The 6,589-nt window shown below is 55.7% G+C and overlaps 1 pseudogene; it reads right to left on the bottom strand.

The window, feature by feature from the left end:
- Positions 1-178: 178 nt before the first annotated feature.
- On the bottom strand, positions 179-3,447 carry LOC111532975 (annotated as a pseudogene).
- Between the last annotated feature and the right edge of the window lie 3,142 nt (positions 3,448-6,589).

Genomic DNA, 6,589 nt, shown 5'->3' with positions numbered 1-6,589 from the left:
CTCCGTCACCCAGGCTGGAGTGCAGGGGTGTGATCTTGGCTCACTGCAACCTCTGCCCCCTGGGTGCAAGCAATTCCTTTGCCTCAGCCTCCTGAGAAGCTGGGATTACAGGTGCCTGCCACCACGCCCGGCTAATTTCTGTATTTTCTCAGTAGAGACAGGGTTTCGCCATGTTGGCCAGGCTGGTCTGGAACTCCTGAGAGCAAGTGATCTGCCTGCCTCGGCCTCCCAAAGCGCTGGGACTACAGGCATGAGCCACCACGCCCAGCCTCTGATTGGCTTTAAGTCATAGAAAATAGGATTGCTCAACTGGCAATCTGCATACAGATCCCCTCCGCCCACCCCCCAAAAAATTCAGTACTTCTGGGGGTGCTTGTTTGGGGCCTGAGGGAATTAGGAATGAGGGGAACGAGCACTGGAAAGCAAACTTATGTTCCTGCAGGGACGGCTTAGGATGAAGAGAGGTCGCACCCACCCAGACTGGGTTTCAACTCCAGAATGAGACTCGAGCTCGCCCCTCACTCTTCATCACGCCTTGGAAAACAGTCCAAAGCTGCTGTAGATTGTGGCTCAGAGACACAATCGTGAAGGATCTAAAAGGCTTTTTAAAAATGTATTATTTTAGGTGAATCACACTGAGATTGCTCTTTAACCAACAATAAAGAAAAGGGCTCGGATAAAAGCCAGCAGATGTCACCAAAGCTGTGAAGTTGTCATGACAGAGTGTTCCAGACGTGCATGCAAACACACACACACACCCCTGGGTCCTGGTCCCCTGTTGTCCAGTGAGTGTGAGATACCTAGCTCTCCCGCCACACCCTTGGAGACCACAGGAAGTTATCCTTGAGAAAGGAGCATCATCCTCATTAAGAGAGCACTGACTGAAAAAAAAAAAAAAAAAAAAAAAAAACCTGACTTCCCCGCCCAGCCAGCTTGGTCCCCAGAGGCAGTGACACTCTATTTTTAAGGATGAGGTTACACGCTGGGCACCCTAAGCTGACTTGACATCAAACTGAGTGGTCCCCCGTGACACCAGAGCTCCTCACCTCTGCCGCCCTCCTGCCCGCATCCTGCTCTCTGCCCCGGCCTCCAGCCTCAAGGGACCCATGTGGGTGCCCCAAAGAATGACAAGCGCTGGTGCTGAGGGCCAAGGAACGGCTGGACCTCATCAATTTTCCATTGTGGAGTTGTATTTCCACCGACTGTGGCGGCTGCGCCAGTCAGGGTTCCTGCCCCACCCTTCTTCCCCACAAAACACACCCAGCTCTAAGATGAGCCCAGGACAGCTTTCCGGGGGGACCAAGACAAGAGGGAAGGCAGAGAGAGAGGAGGGAGGGAGACAGAGAAACCAAGACAGGAAGGGGACAGGGAGACAGACACCGAGACAGAGGAGGAGAAATGCAGAGAGACAGGAACAGAGACAGAAAGAGGGAGAGAGAAAATGAGATGGAGAGATGGAGAGGAGAAGGGAGGGAGGGAGGGAAAGGAGAAAAAGAGAGTGCCTCCTCCTACTCTGTCCTTCCAAATTCAGGCTTTCCTCGTGGGCCCTTCCTCAAAGTCTAAGTGGCAAAGAGGTCACTGAAGGCAGCTAAGTCCCCTCTTCCTCAGCGGTTTTGAAGGTCCCCTGGCTATGCCCTCTGGTCTTCCTAAGCCATAAGCTGTGGCCTCGAGCCCTTGGGCTTCCCAGCCCAGCTTCCTCCTTTCCAAAAAGAGAGGACAAACAGGAGTTAGAGGGCCTGAGAGGCCCAGCCTCACCAACACACCCAGGACACCCCACTCTGTTCTCCCATTTATTTTCTTGACAACCAACACCCCACTTAGCCACACAGAGTCGCTAAGAGGCACAGGCGGGCCGGTGACAACTGTTTAAATCCAGCGCCCACGTCCGGTTGGGATATTCTGACCCACTCAGGGCTGCCCCATAAGCCAGCGCGTGTCCGGATCCCAGCGCACCGAGAACTCGAAACCTGTCAAGCTGCCCATTCGGGGTTAAGTTCAAAGCCAGAGGACAAAGGAAACGGATAAAGCGTCCGATATAAGAATTACCCATTTCAGACGCACAAGACGAAAAGCAGGTGTCAGGACATGTTAGGATCCGTTCCCAGCGCTGCCGTCCTCGTCCCCACAACGCCACGGGACACCTGTCCCTCAAAGCCCAGCTGCTCCTGCAGCCCCTCGAGAAATCTGTACATTGCCTGCCGCTGGGCACACGGGGAGGCTGGCCGGGGGGAGGCCGGCAGGGGCCTTCGGATCCCGCGCCCGTGTCCCTGGGGTCGCTGCCAGGGAGGGGGCACGAGGTCCCCCAGGCGAGGTGACCCGCAGGAGGTTTTGTGACGTCGGACGGCCCAGGCCCCAGAGTGCTCTGTGTGCTGGGAGTGGAGGGTGGTCTCTGAGAGGAGCCGTCGGCATTTCAGGGAAGGCACCCGGCCGGTCGGGGGAACTTGTCTGGGCTGAGGGGTGCGCTCCACCTCCCCAAGCGCCCCCCGGGGAGACCCGGGCCGCAGGAGCAGACCCGCGCGAGGACTCCGAGCCGGAGTAGCCGGGCAGGTCCCTCCCCAGGAGGCCGGCACCCGGGGCCCTTTGTCCTACTACAGCGTCCCGGCCGCGCCGCGCACCCCTGTGGGCCGAGTCCCCGCCCGCACTCACTCACCCACGGTGGCCAGCGTGTCAAAGTCCTGCAGGCGGTAGGCAGGCGGCTCCGGCGACCGCGCCTCGGGGCTGGGGCAGAGCGCGGGCGCCCCGTCGGGGGTCTCCTCCGCCACCTTGCGGGGGTCGCTCTCCGCCGCGGCCGCCTGGGCCAGCCCGGGCGCCTCCATGGGGACGCACTCAGGTCCGGGGCACCGGGCCAGGCCGAAGCGATTGGGGAGCCGGGCTTCCCGGGACGCAGCCTCGGAGGGCGGCGCGGCGGCGGCGGCATCAACGGAGGCTCCCCATGCGCACCCTCGCCGCCTGGTGCAGCTGACGGAGCGACGGGGACAATGGCGGGGCGGCGCTCACGGCACAAGCAGCAACGGCCCCGGGTGGGAGCTAGCCGCCGGCCTCAGGGGTCGGGCACCGAATGCCGGACGGCTGCGGGGAAGGCGGGGGCCGCGGCCCGGGCTTGGGGGTCGAGGCGGGGGCCCTGCGCATTCCCGGTCTCACGCCCGCCGCCTCCTCCAGCTCGGTAGCCGCGTGCGCGCTGATGGGGCGGGCGGAAGCAGCCTGGGCGTGACCGCTCCTCTCCCCGCCCCCACCCGGCCGCGGGGCTGGGGGCGTCGCCTTCGCGCGCTCCGCCCCCGCCGCGACCCAGCCCAGGAGCCGGAGACCCGGGCGTGCGGATGGTTCCAGCCACCGACGGCTGGCGCGGCTCTGGGGAGGTGCCCACGCCCCCTCCGCGCCCGGGGCGCCCCTGGGGTGGGACCCAGGTTGAAGCCTCCCCGGGGACGCACTGGCGGGACACCCGCGTCGCTGCACCCAAGCCCGGAAGATGGGGAGGCGAGGGGGCCCGGGGACAGGGAGGGCGTGGCTCCGCAAAAGTGAAGTTCAGAAATAAAAAGTGAAATTGGCGTTTGGTGAGGAGAGGGGCTCGGATTAGCCTGGCTACTCAGGACGCGCGCTGCGCGCGGATCCCCAAGAGGGGCTGCCGGGTCTTGGGGATGAGGTCAGCGTCCCGGTTTTGCCGTAGGACTCTGGTGATTCTAGATTTCTACTTGGAAGCGACGGGGAAGGATGGGCTTGACCCTGCGCGTTTCTTTGCAGCTTCCTGTGGATCTAGAATTCTTTCCAAATAAACATTTCTTTAAAGAACTAGGGAAAGACAGATTTGAGAGATCACCCTACCAAATGTAGCGCGTGAAACTTGATTGGTCACTGTTTCAAGCACCCCGGCGACAACCCGATAAAGAATTGTGCAGACGCGTTTCAATTTCAGAAACGCAAAGATTTTTTTTTTTTCCTGGCTTGAGTGTGGCTCAGGCAATAGTTGGACATACTTATATTTAAAACCTATCCGTGTGGATTTGAAATGCAAATACAGCTAGACATTTGGTCACCCCTTTCCCCAGGGAAATGTACATAGTGCTTAACTTGCGGGCCTGGCACGGCCTGGACGCTGCGCCCCTGACCCGCGACCAGGGCGGCCCAGGCTGCCGGTTCGCGGACCACTCTGAGCAGCAAGGGGTCAAACTGCTAACGCCTTTGTTTTGAGGGATCTCAGCGATTCTGCGACTGGAGGGGGTCTCCAGTCCCTCAGTCCGCTGGTCAGGGGGGCTTTCCGAGAGGCAAAGCAGCCTCTAAGTCAGAACGGACACATTTTAAGGGGACCAGGCCGAGCCATCCTTGCACAGCTAACAGGGAGGGGGAGTCAGGAAGTCTGGCTCAGGCTTTGTATTTCTGGCCCCTGGCTGCCAGCCTCGCCCCAGCCTCCACCTGCATTTTGTGGGTGGCATTTCCCCCGGGGGGTGACACCCGCTCTCTATGCTCTGCAAAATCCTGAGCTGGAATGCAAAACATATGCGACACCAGCAGGCCCCCGCCATTCCCTGAGCCTGGTTAGGACAGGTCACGGCCCTGCCAAGCAAGCTTCACCAGCAAGTCATGCAATCCCTTGATCCTGGTTAGGACAGGAAACGGCCCTGCCACGCCCTGCCTGGCTGAGGGGTTAAGGGCCAGCCAGGAACGCGCACTCAGGAGGAGTTCGTGTCACCCCGCGGAACGCGCGCCCTCTCCACTAGGGCCTGACCTTGCAAATGCAAGGCTGCGGCCTCATAAAGTCCTTTTAATCAAGGCCGGGGTTTCACACCCAATTACGCAGATGTCTTTGCCTGCTGATTGCGCGCAGGAAGAAGAACGTGGCACAGATTTGCATTGTCAAACTCTGCTTGGGCTGCTGGTTAGTCTGACTCCACTGATCCCACTCTCAACTTGACCACATAGCTACCTCTTCTTAGAAATGGACCCTGCACGTTTCTCAACACCTTGCTTGACAAAGCAGCTTTCATCTGGAAGGATCATAAAAATCCTTGAGAAACCACAGCCTATTACTTGAGAGACAAAAAGGGAAAATCCCTGTGAGTTAGGCATGGAAGGGTCATTATCGCCTTAATGAAGTGGCATTAATTTGCGGTGGAGTCAGGAAATGCTGAACTCTGCCATTCCGAAGGAATAAGTCCCTGACCCTAAACCAGAATGAGCTATAAATTCAATACAATGATAGGTGCAGGTGTTGTTAAATATGAGAGGAATCAAAATTGTACCATCTGGCTGAGCGCAGAGGCTCACACCTGTGATCTCAGCAGTTTGAGAGGCACAGGGGTTCGAGACCAACCTGGGCAACATTAGAACATGCCTCCCATCTCTACCAAAAATAAGTTTTTAAACTAGCCAGGTGTGGTGGTGCACACCTATAATCCCAGCACAGAGGCAAAGGCACGAGGATGCCTTGAGCCCAGGAGGTCAAGGCTGCAGTGAGCTATGACTGCGCCGCTGCCCTCCAGCCTGGGCAAGAGAGTGAGATCCTGACTGGAAAAAAAAAATCCTACCATCTCTGAAGGGAGCTGAACACTCTTTAAGCATGTATACTGTATGTGTGTGTGCATGTATGTGTGTATATCTCATGTATATATACCATTATATATTATATATACTGAGTTAGATATGTTATATACTTGTGTATATGTATGTGTACATAAGTATGCATATATAATATATGACATAATATTTTTGCATAAATGATATATAAAAATATTTCTATATATGCTGATATAAAATACTTTTTGTTCTAATTTTACTTTTTATTTTTTCATTTTTGTATATTGAGGAGGTACAAATGCAGATTTTCTGTTTTTCAGTAATTTTGCTTAAGATAATGGCCTCCATTTCCTTCCATGTTGCTGCAAAAGATATTATTTCATTCTTTTTACGGAATCATAGTATTCCATAGTGTGCGTGTATATATATGTGTGTGTGTGTGTGTGTGTGTGTGGGTGTATGCACACATATAAAACATCTTCTTGTCCGAGCATGGTGGCTTAACGCTGTAATCTCAACACTTTGGGAGGCCAAGGTGGGTGGATCACCTGAGGTCAAGAATTCAAGACCAGCATGGCCAACACCGTGAAACCCTGTCTCTACTAAAAATACAAAAATTAGCCGGGCGTGGTGGTGGGCGCCTGTAATTCCAGCTACTAGGGAGGCTGAGGCAAAAGAATTGCTTGAACCCGGGAGGCAGAGGTTGTAGTGAGCCAAGATTGTGCCATTGCACTCCAGCCTGGGTGACAGAGCGAGACGCTGTCTCAAGAAAAAGAAAAAAGAAAAAAAAAAGGCATTTTCTTTATCCAGTCATCCATTGATGGGCACTCAGGTTAGTTCTATATCTTTGCTATTGTGACTAGCACTGTGATTGACCTACAAGTGGCCAGGCACAGTGGCTCATGCCTGTATTCCCAGAACTTTGGGAGGCCTAGGCAGGTGATCACTTGAGGTCAGGAGTTTAAGACCAGCCTGACCAACATGCTGAAACCCCATCTCTACTAAAAATACAAAATTAGCTGGGCGTGGTGACACACGCCTGTAATCCCAGCTACTCGGGAGGCTAAGGAAGGAGAATTGT

This window comes from Piliocolobus tephrosceles, unplaced genomic scaffold (genome assembly GCF_002776525.5).
Source record: "Piliocolobus tephrosceles isolate RC106 unplaced genomic scaffold, ASM277652v3 unscaffolded_12940, whole genome shotgun sequence".
Taxonomy (NCBI): Eukaryota; Metazoa; Chordata; class Mammalia; order Primates; family Cercopithecidae; genus Piliocolobus; species Piliocolobus tephrosceles.
The sequence above is the reverse complement of the archived record's forward strand: the minus strand, read 5'-3'. Positions and strand labels throughout refer to the sequence as shown.